This window comes from Lepidochelys kempii, chromosome 1, assembly GCF_965140265.1.
Source record: "Lepidochelys kempii isolate rLepKem1 chromosome 1, rLepKem1.hap2, whole genome shotgun sequence".
NCBI lineage: Eukaryota > Metazoa > Chordata > Testudines > Cheloniidae > Lepidochelys > Lepidochelys kempii.
In genome coordinates this window covers 291,381,243-291,398,634 of record NC_133256.1, presented here as the reverse complement: position 1 = coordinate 291,398,634, position 17,392 = coordinate 291,381,243, and the positions used below count along the sequence as shown (strand labels likewise).

The following is a 17,392-nucleotide window of genomic DNA, read 5'->3' as shown; positions in this document are numbered from 1 at the left end:
TTGGATTTATCCCATGTAATAATTTCTGTAAGAAAAAACACTTTTCAACTGAACTTATTTTAATATGATTGCAAGAATACTGGCAAATATTGTCAGAATCATATTAAAATAAGTTTAATTGCAAGAGAGGTTTTTCTTAGAGAAACTACTATATGGGTCAAATCCAAAGTCCTTATTCTGTTTTCATACATCCCTTATCCAGGCAAACTCCTGCCAATATGAAAAATTCATGGTGGCAATGCAAACCACATAAAACTCTGCTGTTTAGGGTTTTATTACAAAACGAAAGTTCAGGTCAAGTTTGTTAAAAGACTCATTAAGGGTTGTGAACCTGAGCCAATTTATGGTTTCTCAACATAACCAGGTGGAAAACAACAGAAGGTGAATAGCTCTGAAGGGTCTGGTTAATAGTTACCACTGATAAGCTGACAGAGGGCCAGACCATCAGTTGCATGTGTCTGTAAGAAAAATGCTAAGACTAAGTAGTTCATACTATATAGATCATGGATACCCTGCTGCATTTACATGTTAAAAAGTTCAAAAATCCTAGATACTTTAAGGACTGTATCTCTCCTATACATTTGCTAAAATATATTTCACTTTTTTGTAATGATACGTAGATAAGTTTCAATAGCTTATTATCTCAATAAATGTATCCTGTTAAAAAACTGACTTGACTTTGAAATTATAGAGAATGTGTGTATTTTAATGGGAAGTTTAAACATTGGTTCTTTTTTATTTTTATATATAATTAGTTATAGTGTTAAATTTGTTTTACCCTTTGTCTTCAATTAAATATGATAGTGTTTTGGCAGAATTAATAGATGATGTTAAAATAGCTGTAAATTATTGTACTGAAATGCTATACCACTTTATTTCCTTTCTCTGAAGGGAAGTGATTCTAATTTTGTCATTGAAGCTGAGTGGCTGATAATGTAATAAAATAGATTGGAACAAAAGGTGAAACATAGAAGTTTTGACTCAGCCTGACTTTGATGTTTTATGTCTATCTGAATCCAAAGATTAAAGCAAGAGTCAAAGATAAATACATATAACAAAGAAGTGCTTTACATGAGAACCTGGTAACTGAAATCACATGGGATCAGATTCTCTGGCTGCTGTAAATTGACATAGTTCCATTGACTTCCTTCAACTGAGGTTCTTTTACACAGGTCCATTGATTTCTTAATGGACAGAGATTATTCAGTTCAAGTTTTTCCTAAAAACACACACAGCTTACGTGAAGTTTGTGAAAAACAAAAATACCACATTAGTAACTTTGCAGTTTCCAAAGGACAAAAATATAACTAGTACACCACAGCTGGCCAAGGAGAACAGAGTCTCAAAGCTTGGCATTATTACTGCACTAATGGAATGTGCTGATAAAAGAGTCCCTTTAGAAAATTTCTCTCTCTCCCACCCCTCTATTTTCTTGTAGTCATGCCCTCCAATTGCCTGAACTGAATAACTTCTTCTGGCCAACAAGCCAATCTCTAACTACTAGAGCTCCCTATGTCTCTTTCATACTTTCCCAGTAGCAAGAACACAAAAGCTAGTGGAAAGAAAATTGGAATGTAGCAAAACAAAATCAATCTCTCTTTCTCTCTCTCCCACCCCATCCTCATTAAGTTAAGGAGAAAATATAACTTTTATGCTCTGATATACACATACACTCATCCAGGCAACAAACACTTTCTTTAATTCTCCTTCCTTCTCCTGGTTGGCTGTAAAACTACCTATTTAATTTCCTCTGCTCATTATAATTTGAACTAAAGCAGTAACACCTGCTCACTTCCACCTTATCATGATATCATACAGCCCATTCATTTTTAAAGTTCTCTGGTTATTTTTTAACCCCCTGATTGTGAAGGGAAATCATGACTTAATTACGATCAGAGATAGACCCAAAGGGTGAAATAGGGATCCAGCGTCCAATCTATTTTCTGAACCTCTCCAAAATTAGGTGTGTTTTGATCTGGGGTTTTGATTTTGGCCCACCTCTAGTTACAATGGGCCACTCTTATAAGATCAATTAAATCACAAGGTACAGGCCAGATCCACAACTGCTGTAAATCAGTGTAGCTGTACTGAAGTCAATGGAGCTACACTGATTTATGTATGCTGAGGACATGGAACTGCATCGTTTTAGTCAGAACAATAGCATGTCCCTTTTTCAAACGCTTGAATCTCACTCTGCTGGCTAGACAGTAGCTGAAGAATTATGTGCAAGTAACTGAGCTTATTGTATAAGACTGTCCAGCAATGGCTATTGGCAGCAACCTAGCTAAGTAGCTGTAAATACCCCAAATCTAAATCCAGATGGTGATGATAATAAAAGGGTGTGTAACAGGGTAGACTAGGTCTGGAGACCCCTGCTGGAAGCCCCGCTGTCCTGCCTCACTCCACCCCAGAAAAGAGCAGAAGAGAATCCTCCAGGTGGGCTAGAGTGGCTGCAGGGGGAAGCAGCCAATCAGAGGGGCTGCTGGAGTGGCCAATCAGGGACCAGAAGGGCCATATAAAAAGAGCAACAGAGACAGAGCAGTTAACTACTGCCTGGAGCTAGAAGAGGGAAGAGAGGGTTCCTGGCTTGCTGCTAGAGCAGCAGGACCAAGGACAGCTCAGCGCAGACAGGACAGAATCCAAGGAAGATTGCCAAAGACCAGGGGAGTGAAAAAATAGCTCCTGGCTGGCTGAGGGACTGAGCAATGACTGAGCCCAGAGCTTAGCCAGACCAAGCAAGGGTACTGTGATGGACCCTGTTGGTTTGGTTAGAGACTGACACACCAACTCAGGGTATTGCAGTGGGCCTCAGCTGGACTGTTACCAGAAGGCAGTGTCTCCACAGAGGAAGCCTTGGTGGTAAAGCCCCATACCAGGGCTATGAGAAGGTAGAGACATTATACCTCAGAAAGGGTTTGTTGGTTCCATCTACAGACAGTGTGTGTTACTTGGTTGGAGGGCTGAGTCACTGAAGACCTGCAGAAGAAACACCTGACCAGAAGGGGAGGGCACCTGTGAGAGGTGGGTGCTATCCCATTACCACAAACTAAGAACCAGCAGGCTCACACCCAACCAGAAAGGGAGCACCCATGAGAGATGGGTGCCATCCCATTCTAAACAGAGATCGCAGACATGCATCGACCCATGGAGGGTGCTCACAAGAGGCGGGTGCTGACCCCATTACAGGGAGCAAAAGACCATAACACATATACTGAATGATTCCATTTAAAGAATTCCATTCTTTAAATGGAGTCCAGCTTGACAGTATTCCATGTATAGACTTACTCTAATATTTTCAAGGAGCTGTGTGGTGTCTAGACAGGCTGCTGTCATTGATTTTAAAGGAAATATAACTCTTGTGAAATTAGAAATGCAGGGGAAAATTCTGACCTTGGATGCAAACATGTGACTCCCTTTATTGTGAACCTCATGAACACATTGGCAAGCAGAACAGAACACATTGGCAAGCAGAATTGTCTCTCAGTCATTTAGAGAAACTAAATATAATGCCTCCTATGATGAAGCCTCTCCTTAGGAACATCCCAGAGAGGAGAAAAGAATTGCAAGTTATCTTTCGCTTAAGAGAAAGGAACCAGGCAGTTTGGACTTTGTGGAAGATCCTGGCCAGAGGGAAAGTCAGCCATCTTGTTGGAAAGTAGATTGGTAAAGAAACTACTTTAAACAAAAGTAGTAACTTATTTTGTTAAGTGTTAGTCTCTAGAAAGCATTTTTCACTTTTATTTGCTTTAACTACTTGAGTTATTTGCTCTAACTCTCTATCTTTGTGCTTGAGGTTACTTAAAATCCTATCTCCTTTTGTTAATCTTGATTTACTTTTAATGTAAGCCAATCCAGTGCTGTGTTTGATTTAAAGTGATTGTAGCTCACAGCTGCAGTTGGAAGAGATTCTATATGGCAAACTGCTGTGTATTGTATCTTTAAAGGATCAAATGAACCATAATTTCTCTGAGTGGTCCAGGAGAGGGCTGGACATTGCAGAGCACATAGTTTTGGGAAAATTGTGTGAAAAGTGTTGGGGTCACCTCTGCATAATATAACTGTGTGATAGAGACTACAGTGGAGCCACGGTGTTGTAGTTCGACTGTTGGACTTAGCTACATAGCACACAGACACTGCATACTTGTCTACTGGCTGGAAGCCTCCAGATAGGAGAACCAGAGCATTTTGAGGAACTCAGGGTTACACGGCCCCTAACTGGTCTGGATTCCACTCCAGAATGACAGGGCCATCAACTCCTCACATAGGGCCAGATTGTGAACACCTTACTCACACTGATAAGTTTCTATTTGTGTGTGTTCCCATTGACTTCTTTGGGAGTGCTTATATGAGTAATTGCTCTCCCTTGTAAGTAAGGAATTAACAATCTGGCCCTTAGTTTGTATAAATTCTCAGGCAAAGGACCAGCCTAAGGTCCCTCTTCAGTTTGTTGTAACCGTAAAATGTAATGTGCAACAGAGGGTGGGTCACTGTGAATCCAGTCACTCCCCTTATAATCCCTTGTAAATAGAGCTGGCCAAAATTTGGGATTTCTGGTTCATGAGCAATTTAGCATTTCAATACTTTGGTATCATTGTGAAGCTGGAAGCCTTGATGTTCCTAGCCCCAGGTCAGTCTCCATGGCAAAGGTCCCCAGCAACCCATCAAATGAACAGGCAGGGGACCCGGCAGTTTTCTACCAGAACCCTACCTGCGTTTTAGCAAAAGTTCATGAACCTAACTTGCTTCCCTAAGAAATTTTGGTTTTGACAAACTAGCATTTTCCAACTAAATTGTGTTTTGTCAGACAATTTCCAACAAGCTCTAATTCCCTGTAATATTTACAAATAAGTAATGACAGCAGTACAGGAAATAAATATCCTTTTTTATTTTTAATGTAAACTGTCACTATCAGCTAACTAAACCAAATATACAGAAAGCAGGAATACTGTTTACCAGGAGAATCATTCATATGCCAAGAACAATACAAACAAGCTATTATAAATGTTCATCGGTCCTTAACTCTAGACAAACTCTACTTAACAGAAGCATACGTAAACTCATTTGTTTCTGACAAAACACACAAATCCTCTTTTAGTGGATTTACTGGCAATCAGGTCATCTGGAGTGGTGAAAACAGCTATCAACCTTCTCTCCCAGCTGTTTTTGATTCGTTAGTAAAAATGAGAGGGTGTTCCTTATGGTGCTCTGGTCTTGGCAAGTATTTTTGCAACCAGAGACTCCACGTTCTTTTGCCTTAGAGGTGTTTATCAGAGGTTTAATGGAAAAAAACATTCACCATCACATTGCTATGTAAAGCCTTTTCGTTATATGCAAATGACTTAAAATGCTTTGATAACCTAGGGAATTCCCTCCTCCGTCACTCTAGGACAGGGGTGGGCAACCTACGGCCTACACGCAGCCCATCAGGGTAATCCGCTGGCAGGCCGTGCTGCTTCCCACAGCTCCCACTGGCCAGGAACAGTGAACCGCAGCCACTGGGAGCTGCAGGTGGCCATGCCTGCGACAGTTAATCTAAACAAACTGTCTCGCGGCCCACCAGTGGATTAACTTGATGAGCCGCAGGTTGCCTATCACTGCTTTATAGTCTAGTGAACCTTTGAAATGGATTCTTCTGAAGTCTACCCCCAAAGTAAAGTTCATTCAAGCTGTGAAGAAGGTGACATGAAGTTTCCTGGTGCAGGAAGTTTCATGTTGGCTTCTTTCCCTGCTGGTGTTTGCTCAAATGCAAATCATGCCATTTCCTGCAATTTCCTCCCCTGTTGGCATGATGCTGAGTGGTTATTTCCTCCCCTTTTTGACTTAATGACCCTGTTTACCTTCTGTGTAAATTGCATTCCCATTGTCTCTTACCTTGGAAATAAATAACTTGGAAATACATTCTAGATGGCTAAACCACATTGCTTTGTCTAGGGTGAGGTAATTTTATACTTTGACAATTTCCAATATGTCTGTAATTTTGAATTTGTTCTCCATATGTACACTACAACTAATACTAATCAGTATGATACTAGTTTTTTATTAATATCTTACATGACACCTTTTAGATACTGGTTATAATATTAGTGAGTTGGGGTACACTGAACTGGTCAGTTCAGCAGAAACTCACTACCAGATATCAGCAAGCCTCTTGCACTGGGATGCTGTTGGGGTCACAGGCTCCTCTAAACAAATATGAACAATCTGCTTACTAAATTCCAGCCTTAATTGGAGTAGGCCATGATATCTACTGACAAGGCTTCTTGGCTCAAGTCACTTTTAGGACATATTGCCTTATGCATGAATGATATCTCTCTACCTATGTTCTGCCTTCTGTAAAGATGACTTAAGCTTATTCTATGGGCATTCCTACACTATAAATGCCACAGCGGCACAGCCACAAGACTGAAGATGTAGTACAATGGTGTGTACACTTACTACAGAGATGGAAGGGGTTCTTGTAATGTTGTAGTAAATCCACCTCTTAAGAGTGGCAGTAGCTAAGTCAATGAAAGAATTCTTCTGTCATCCTAGTGGAGTCTACAGTGGGGCTTAGGTTGACTTAATGACATCATATATGGCATAAAACTTTTCACAGCCCTGAGCAATGTAGTTAAGATGACCTAACTTTGCAGTATAGACCAGCTCTATGACTGACTTTTAGAACAAACATCCTGTTGTGAGAATTCAACCTCATCATGTTCTTGGGATATCCTACAAGTGTTACACACAGAAAGTTCCGCTATTAATCTGATCATAACACAGCACGTAACCAAGCTTCCATTAGCCTCAGGACATCTCAGATATATAAAGCTATCTTCTTAGCTAAAATATCCCAAAGAAAAGCGGGCCTCAGTTCACAACCATGACCACATGAGATTAAGTACAGAATGTTTTCTTATTTGAGGAGTATTTCTTCTTGAATCACCCAGAATAAATAGATTAAACCTAGACCTACTCCCATTGAAGTCAGTAGCAAAGCTCACATTTAACTCAGTAGGAACTGGATTGAGATTGCAAAAAAGATATATCACAGAATTTATTGCATGAGAGCTATGGAAAAGAGTTTGGATCAAATCCAGATCTGAGGGGAAGAAAATACAGTTGTATTAACCTTGGCTGATATTTCTTAAGCATGAGAGCACCTTTGCATTCTATGGAACTTTCTGAGCTCATAGGGCACAGTAAAACTTTAAAAAACCATTAGGAAGACAATTAGCAGCTTGTTAAAACACAGTGCAGTAAAGATCCAATTTGGTATACACCTTTTACTCTATAAAATGGTACTTAAGCCCTCTTAAATATATTGATTTGTATGCAAATTAGAACCATAATAATAAATCTAAGGATTGAATTTAATATTTCTGAGTTTACTAATAGTAAAAAAAAGTTTGCAGCTGACAAATGTTTCACAGAACATTTAATTTAGAAGGATAACAGGACACCAATAAATGCTAATTTAAGAACCCTCCATGATATAGAATCTCATAATTATTTCTTATGAAATGATCTATTGATTTTCAGGATTCTCCAGCAAAATTTAGCCTTGTTAACCTATGGATAATAAATAAATACCTCAAGGCAGTTATTCCTTATTCACCTTTTTCATATAGGCAGAGATTTCATACAAATGTAGTCTTGTGTTCTAAACTGTTGAGTCCTGAGATTCGGAAATACAGATTGCATTGTAAAGTAGTAATATTTACTATTACTTCCTAGAAGTTCCCATCCCCCAAAAGGGGCTATTTCTAAGCTTTCTCTATCGTGTTCTCCATTTCTGAAAACAAAACATTTGAATGCTATCTAATATTTCTTCGATGCACTGCATATTCCTCCATTCTTCTTCAGTCCATTGTAACCTATAGGATTAAATCCTTCAGCTGTCAAGATAAAGCATATGCATACAGGACACTGGTTTTAATCATTAGGCTCAGATCATCTTTATCCCTTTGGGAAGGATACAAGTGGGGTGAAGTTACAAGAAGCTGTGTTGTCTTGAGCCTCCCCATGCAGAAACGAGCCACAGCTGCAGTCCCTGCCCTCTCCCAAACATAGAACCTTTTCCCAGATAGTACTCATTGGGGTGCCCCAAAAGTGGTGGGAAAGAGCAGAGAATAGGTGGAGCCAAGCTCCTTCACAGCCAGCAGAGCTGGATGGATGTATACGGGAATGGATGCTGCATCCCTTGAAAGGGTGGCACAGCTGCTGTGTGCTGGGGAGATTGGGAAAGCATAGCTGAGGCACAGTATCTTCTGAAGGTGCCCAGGGGTCCGGTTGCTTCAGTGGCATTGAAACAATTGTATAGTGCAGGTGCTGAGAGCCATTGAACCAAACTGTAAACCCTGTATATGATGGATACCACTTCAAGCCAGGGAGTGCTGTTGCACTTCCAGCACCTTTAGTTCCAGCATTAGAGGTTGCTTTTCCCTACTCTGAATGTAATACTGAACAAAATAGGCTGGCATAACTTGGCCCTTAATGTTATTTCATGAGTGAAAGTCAGGTTTTAATTAAAAGAAGAATATTCTGTTTCTGCTTAGGCTACACATTGCAATTTAATAAAAAGAAAAGTTTTCTCAATATTACTTGGTTCTTAAGCTTTAAATAATGTACAGACCAGTGTAGTGCACATTATAACTTAGATTACAAGAATCCCAATGAGTGATACTCTATTTAGCTCTGTTTAACTGAACACCATCCAAAACTTGTTTGTACTCAAATTCCCTGACACACAGAGACAATTTTCAAAAAGGTGTAACCTGACCTGCCCACATGCGTAAACTCCAATGAATGCCAGCAAAAGGATGGATCCAGGGCCTACTGAAGTCTATAGGAATCTTATTTACTTCTATGGGCAAGTACTGGGTCAAGACACTAAATCTTGATTTGTGCTTACATATAAGTATGTCAAAAGAAAAGGAGTACTTGTGGCACTTTAGAGACTAACCAATTTATTTGAGCATGAGCTTTCGTGAGCTACAGCTCACTTCATCGGATACATACCGTGGAAACTGCAGCAGACTTTACATACACACAGAGATCATGAAACAATACCTCCTCCCACCCCACTGTCATGCTGGTAATAGCTTATCTAAAGTGATCATCAAGTTGGGCCATTTCCAGCACAAATCCAGGTTTTCTCACCCTCCACCCCCCACACACAAACTCACTCTCCTGCTGGTAATAGCCCATCCAAAGTGACAACTCTCTACACAATGTGCATGATAATCAAGGTGGGCCATTTCCTGCACAAATCCAGGTCCACTAAACTTTCTAAATTACTACATGCTACAAGGGGCCACAGCAATGGTTCCCTCAACCCACCCAGCAATATTGTTAACCTATCCAACTATACTCTCAGCCCAGCAGAAGCAGCTGTCCTATCTCGGGGCCTCTCTTTCTGCCCCTCCACCCCCACGATCATAATACAGTTCTGTGGTGACCTAGAATCCTATTTTCGACGTCTCCGACTCAAGGAATATTTCCAAAATACCTCTGAACAACATACTAATCCACAGAGGCCTCCCTACCAACACTACAGAAAGAAGGATTCTAGGTGGACTCCTCCTGAAGGTCAAAACAGCAGACTGGACTTCTACATGGAGTGCTTCCGCCGACGTGCACGGGCTGAAATTGTGGAAAAGCAGCATCACTTGCCCCATAACCTCAGCCATGCGGAACGCAATGCCATCCACAGCCTCAGAAACAACTCTGACATCATAATCAAAAAGGCTGACAAAGGAGGTGCTGTTGTCATCATGAATAGGTCGGAATATGAACAAGAGGCTGCTCGGCAGCTCTCCAACACGAGTTTCTACAAGCCATTACCCTATGATCCCACTGAGAGTTACCAAAAGCAACTACAGCATTTGCTCAAGAAACTTCCTGAAAAAGCACAAGATCAAATCCGCACAGACACACCCCTGGAACCCCGACCTGGGATATTCTATCTATTACCCAAGATCCATAAACCTGGAAATCCTGGGCGCCCCATCATCTCAGGCATTGGCACCCTGACAGCAAGATTGTCTGGCTATGTAGACTCCCTCCTCAGGCTCTATGCTACCAGCACTCCCAGCTACCTTCGAGACACCACTGACTTCCTGAGAAAACTTCAATCCATCGGTGATCTTCCTGATAACACCATCCTGGCCACTATGGATGTAGAAGCCCTCTACACCAACATTCCACACAAAGATGGACTACAAGCCGTCAAGAACACTATCCCCGATAATGACACGGCTAACCTGGTGGCTGAACTTTGAGACTTTGTCCTTACCCATAACTATTTTACATTTGGGGACAATGTATACCTTCAGATCAGCGGCACTGCTATGGGTACCCGCATGGCCCCACAGTATGCCAACATTTTTATGGCTGATTTAGAACAACGCTTCCTCAGCTCTCGTCCCCTAAAGCCCCTACTCTACTTGCACTATATTGATGACATCTTCATCATCTGGACCCATGGAAAAGAAGCCCTTGAGGAATTCCACAATGATTTCAACAACTTCCATCCCACCATCAACCTCAGCCTGGTCCAGTCCACACAAGAGATCCACTTCCTGGACACTACAGTGCTAATAAACAATGGTCACATAAACACCACCCTATACCGGAAACCTACTGACCGCTATTCCTACCTACATGCCTCCAGCTTTCACCCTGACCACACCACACGATCCATCGTCTACAGCCATGCTCTGCGATACAACCGCATTTGCTCCAACCCCTCAGACAGAGACAAACACCTACAAGATCTCTGTCAAGCTTTCTTACAACTACAATACCCACCTGCAGAAGTGAAGAAACAGATTGATAGAGCCAGAAGAGTTCCCAGAAGTTACCTACTACAGGACAGTCCTAACAAAGAAAATAACAGAACGCCACTAGCCGTCACCTTCAGCCCCCAACTAAAACCCCTCCAATGCATTATTAAGGATCTACAACCTATCCTGAAGGATGACCCAACACTCTCACAAATCTTGGGAGACAGGCCAGTCCTTGCCTACAGACAGCCCCGCAACCTGAAGCAAATACTCACCAACAACCACATACCACACAACAGAACCACTAACCCAGGAACTTATCCTTGCAACAAAGCCCGTTGACAACTGTGCCCACATATCTATTCAGGGGACACCATCACAGGGCCTAATAACATCAGCTACACTATCAGAGGCTCGTTCACCTGTACATCCACCAATGTGATATATGCCATCATGTGCCAGCAATGCCCCTCTGCCATTTACATTGGTCAAACTGGACAGTCTCTACATAAAAGAATAAATGGACACAAATCAGATGTCAAGAATTATAACATTCATAAACCAGTCGGAGAACACTTCAATCTCTCTGGTCACGCAATCACAGACATGAAGGTCGCTATCTTAAAACAAAAAAACTTCAAATCCAGACTCCAGTGAAAAACTGCTGAATTGGAATTCATTTGCAAATTGGATACTATTAATTTAGGCTTAAATAGAGACTGGGAGTGGCTAAGTCATTATGCAAGGTAGCCTATTTCCCCTTGTTTTTTCCTACCCCCCTCCCCCAGACGTTCTGGTTAAACTTGGATTTAAACTTGGAGAGTGGTCAGTTTGGATGAGCTATTGCCAGCAGGAGAGTGAGTTTGTGTGTGTGTGTGTCCCGGAAAAAAAAGGGGGGGGGGCCGTGAGAAAGCCTGGATTTGTGCTGGACATGGCCCACCTTGATTATCGTACACATTGTAGGGAGAGTGGTCACTTTGGATGAGCTATTACCAGCAGGATAGTGAGTTTGTGTGTGTGTTTTTTGCAGGGGGGTGAGGGGGTGAGAGAACCTGGATTTGTGCAGAAAATGGCCCACCTTGATTATCATGCACATTGTGTAGAAAGTTGTCACTTTGGATGGGCTATTACCAGCAGGAGAGTGAGTTTGTGTGTGGGGGGGCGTGGAGGGTGAGAAAACCTGGATTTGTGCTGGAAATGGCCCAACTTGATGATCACTTTAGATAAGCTATTACCAGCAGGACAGTGGGGTGGGAGGAGGTATTGTTTCATGATCTCTGTGTGTATGTAAAGTCTGCTGCAATTTCCACGGTATGCATCCGATGAAGTGAGCTGTAGCTCACGAAAGCTCATGCTCAAATAAATTGGTTAGTCTCTAAGGTGCCACGAGTACTCCTTTTCTTTTTGCACATACAGACTAACACGGCTGTTACTCTGAAACCTGTCATATAAGTATGTGTGCACACTGAATTCATGGTTTGGTATGCACATTAGATTTGACACCTATGCAAGTTGGGGGCCTGCAAAAAGTATTGGATATTACAGGCTGCAGTGCATTTTACACTGACAGGTGCATGACAGGACATGTCATACAGAACTAAAAAGTTAGAAACAATCAGGATGAAGTCTGACAATCTGCTGGCATCTTTCTTATAGATAATTGATAGTAAAATGGCTTTTGTGCCAAGACTGTATCCTTTGCATATTTGCCTCCTGTGTCAATGGTGGTATCTTTTAGCCATTTTTTCCATCAATGTATTTCAACTGGTGATTAGGAAAAATGGCTGCTCCATTTTTTATTATGCTGATGACATCTTTGTTACAATTACATACACAGCTGCTGAGGAAAAGTGATATTTTGCCACGCACATCCCATGCTGCCATTTCCTTTCTTGTGTTTCATTGCCACTCTCTGAAATAAAATCTCCAAACCTGAAATATACAGGGATCGTTTGTTGTTCTGTTTTGTTTAGGGGTCACGAGACAATGAGAACACCATAGAGATGGCACCTACAAACCCAATGTATAACAGCCTAATGGTGGTGGTGATGTGAGAATGAGCAACTACATCTGAGAACCACAAAGCTCATCCTAACCCTGAGGAGCAAGAGAATGTAGTATTGCACCTCGGAAGGCTGCAGTAAAGGTAATAAAAGACTCTATACTAGAGGCATAGACAGTATAATATGCCGTCGTATAATGTAGTCTTGAAAAGTGCATTTCTCTCTTGGGGTCAGATTCAGCATCACTGAAGCCAATGGAAGTTTTGACACTGACTTCAGTGGGAGGTAGGTCAGTGCTGGATCAGCGATAGTAAACAGAGGTAGACAAACCAGGCCAGATTTAGAGGTGATGTAAATTATAGTTAAATTGAACATCGGTAAGTTGTGAATGCCTCTCTTACCATCTTTCCCTGTTTTACACCCTCTTTCTTGTTGCTACCTTTTCTGAGTAGAACCTCACCATTCTAGCCCCTCGGCAAATAAGTTACACCATTTTTACTCTCATACTAACTTATACCAATTTATCATAAGGTAACATATGCCACCAGTTATGCCATCTTTGAATTTGACCTGTTAGCATATGAGAGGAATACATGTTGTAACCAATGATGTCAACAGCAGTAGGATGAAGGGGCTGAATTATGATGTGATATCTGTGTTTTGCAGAAATCGGGTAAGAATCTTGGAGGATGAACCAGAGGAAGTAATCCCAAGAGTATTGTTTCTTGGGAAACAAAAATCCCATAACACTGCCACAAATCTGGTCAATATAATTGAAATCATAATTTGGATTACAGGGACACATACTTTCCCCTCTTCCATCGGTAAAGCAGAACCTCTGCCAGTTCACCCAGTTTGTTTCAACTGTTTAAAGAGAGAATGCCATACAGACCCTCTGGGTGATTTGGAGCCCAGCTCAACAAGGGGCATCCCGCTTTCTATTACATGTGAGAATAAAAAGGGGAAGGGTGGCACATAAGAATCCACAACTAGACAGATCTTACTCCTTCTCCACACAGGCTACACATGGCTGTGGATGGTTCTTATGGATAACTGTTTCCACCTCCCCAGCCTGGGAGGGAGGATTATACATGAGAGAGATTACTAGTGCCCAGCCGAGTTATTTGGGCAGGTCTCTGGCAAAATCAGATCATGTCTCATTGAACATGTGATTTTTGCACAAATTTAATGGACAAATTAAATTGCATATACATAAGTCATTTTACTATGTAGTCAGAACACATTCACTTCCTGTACTGAGAATTTAAAACAAAATATCCCGCGTATTGGATCAAATTCTCCCATCCGACACACCCATGCAACTACAGTGTGATTGCATTGGTAGGGGAATCGAGCCCACTGGCTGTAGCTTGTATGTACTTCCTACAGTGAACATGTATACATATTCAGTTGAATTATTATGAGATTTTTAAAAATATCAGTACAGTCTATGGTGGTTGCATTTAATTAAAGAAAGTATATATGAGCTTCCAGAAGACAACCAGAAAAGTTTGATTTTTAGCTATATTCCAAACTTTCCTTACGCTGCAATTCTACATGTGTCAATAAAAATATTGTAGACTTACTCAAAATATTTATCCATTTCTTTAATCAAATTCTTTAGATTTTGCCCAATTTGTTTTAAAGACAAATAGGCAAGTTACGCTTTCAAAGTTTAGGATGCAATCTGTGGAGAAGTAATGCAAATGTACAATCTCAGGCATGAAAAAACCCCACAACAACTAGGGGTAGAAGAGGACAGAACAGACTTCTTTTAATGTCCATAACTCACAGGGTATAAAAGCTGGAATGTATTATACGACAATGACTGCAGGAAAGGGTTAGATGAATGTCCAATTATTGTAATGGTTGAATACACTGCTGTTCCAAGCAACCTGTAAAAAGGTGCTTTTAACTTCCTGCAGTTGCAGCTCTATAACCTGACCTGTCTGCTGCTGTAGCGGAATCATCAGCCTGCTCTCCATTGCATTTCTATAATGATAACAGAATCATCCACACTCAGTGTTTCTTTATATAAAAATAGTTGATAACCATAGCTAATTGGTAGTTGCCAGTATGTGTGTGTCTGTGCATGGACAGATAGAATAACCTGATGTTTTTCAGACCATGCATGGCATATGTCTCGCATATATAGTGACAACTGTGACATTATTGTGCAGGCATGAGTAATGAGCATTCATGGTTCCAACAGAAGAAATTGCTTTATTAAATATAACCCAGAAGTGATACAGATAACAGCTACTTCCAAGTAGCGCTGCCTATTTGTGGGATGTCTCGGATGCAGGGGAAGAAAGAGAGGACACAAGGGATGTAGCCACACCATTATTAATTCATCCTGGAACTAGCCAGCAGTAACTCATGCAGGCAGGGTTGTCATTCTTTCCTTAATTGTGTACACCTGATGGAAGACTACCATCACCTCTACCTCTCCATAGCTGGTCTCAGCCCATTGCTGGAACCCTATTGCCTTTCCCTCATATGAAGGGAAAAGGGTAGTTTCCTTGCTGCACTAGACATTAGGAGCCTCATCTTCATTTCCTCAATATCTGGGCAGGAGAAGGGGCTCAGACTGGAGGCACAGGGCTTACATACCCTTCTGCTGGGTGTACAGAGGCCAATGGCTTACCTGAATCCCACCAGTTCAGATGATGCCTTTCCCTTTCCAGCTACCCCATCCCAAACCCTTGGAGGGAAAGATCTTTAAAATAGCTATGACCCTCTCCATCAGTCCAGATAAAGGCCCTCTGCCTTTGTGGTTGGGGAAGGAGGGAGTGGAGGGCTGGGGAGAGGAGGTGTGTTATCATTAGTAAAGTACTACCCTTGCCTGTTGGAATCTGCATACCTCTCTCTGAGTAGTCTGGCCTGCATCAAAACACAGCATGATGTGAGACATAGGCTAGTGTTAAAGATCTCATTATAATCTTGAAGTGAATCTTTTCTGCATGTGGTAGGATCTACAAATCAACTCTTTGAATGCCTTACAGCACAACATCAGTTTTACAGGGGCAGGTTTCTTTAAATTGGAATACATTACGAATGCACAGGAATGTTTCAATCTGAATAAGACATGTAGTTGCAGACAAACTGCCAGATGGCAGAGAACAACCTCAGAGGACAATGAAGCGAAGGATGGGTCCATTCAGGCCCCTTTCTAAAAACAGGAAGTTTCTGAAGACATCCGAATCAGAAATGCACAGCAGGTGAAACTCAGCTCTGTGAAGAGGGCCAACATAAACCATATAAAACACTTAAGTCCCTAAAGGCATAAGTGGCACTTACGTAGCTCATAGGCCTTATGCTGTCCTCTTGCACAGAGCTAAATTTCACCCAGGTAGAACAATTTCCCTGGCTCCATAAATTATTTAACATAACCACTCCTAAATCCACTTCCAAAGTGTTCTGAGCTTGGGAAAAACACATTTCTGTTATGTCTCATTGCAACAAAACAGTTTCCATCTCCCACACTATGCAGCAACATGATATAACAAGATGCTTCAAAAATGTAGAGAATGTCCTGTATTTCATTTTGTGTACCAGCCCAGGACTGAAGCAAGCACATTAGGCAGAAAGAAATATATTGACCATGGGATCAGAATATTCATTAATTACATAGGCACTGGAATTATGGTGCAACAGCATCCACTGGCACGAAGTCATAGCAACCAAATCCTTCAGTCCTGATTTACTCCTTAATCAGGCAAAACTCATTGATTTTAATAGCGGCTTTGCTTGACGACTTCAGAGTTGAAGGAATGGGCCCGCTTTGCTTTTGTGGTGATGAACAGATCTCCCTTTTTTTCAAGGCCAGCAAAGGAGGTTTTTTTGGTTATTATTGTTTTCCAGCTAGTCACAGTATTTCAATGATCTGCTATTAAAGGGTCCCTCTTTGGTAATGGAGAGAAAAAAAATGTCAAAAATAGAAACAAGTGTGCAGAAAACAAATGCATTGTTCAAAGCGTGATTGCAGCCATCTATGTGCAGCAACCATTATTTATTATTATTTTATTACTTGTATTACCACAGCACCTAGGAACCCTAGTCATGGACCAGGATCCCGCTGTGCTAGGCTCTGTACAAACAGAACAAAAAGACTGTCCCCCATGGTCCCCCAACTGCTTGCAATCTAGGTAAAAAGCAAGAGAGATACAGGCTGACTGGTAAGTCCAAGGAAATAATGAGGCAATACAGATCAGCAAGAAAGGCAGTGGTCTCAGCACAGCAGTGGCCTAGCTATTGTCAAGTCTGCATCCATTTGTTGGCATCATGGCAAAAGGAGGAATTTGAAGGAGTCACATGATGTAGCTTTGAAAGGGTTTACTTTCAAGGAGGGAGCTCCTCCCAAATATGAGGGGCAATGTACAGGAAAAGCACAAAGGTGCTTGTTTGATTCCAGCAGTATATCTCCAGTTATTGTTAAAAAGTGCCACCTGAAATAACATGTAATCCTGTTCAGGATCCTTAAGTAAAACTCTTTCCAACTCTTTCCTATTTCTTAATACAATGCACTCCTTTTATAAGAATCACCATGTATCCCAGATGATTTGATTCCTACAAGTGAAGTGTAGGTTAGGTATAGGAATAATTTTGTCCCAGTGGTTTTGA

At 41.4% G+C, this 17,392-nt stretch overlaps 1 long non-coding RNA gene across 1 annotated transcript in view; it reads left to right on the top strand.

The window, feature by feature from the left end:
* LOC140905172 (uncharacterized) overlaps positions 1 to 17,392 on the top strand; it is a 135,931-nt gene that overhangs the window by 87,570 nt on the left and 30,969 nt on the right. Inside the window, exon 3 of the long non-coding RNA XR_012156779.1 lies at positions 12,740 to 12,912. This is a non-coding gene — a long non-coding RNA (uncharacterized lncRNA). The remainder of the gene's footprint in view (positions 1 to 12,739; positions 12,913 to 17,392) is intronic.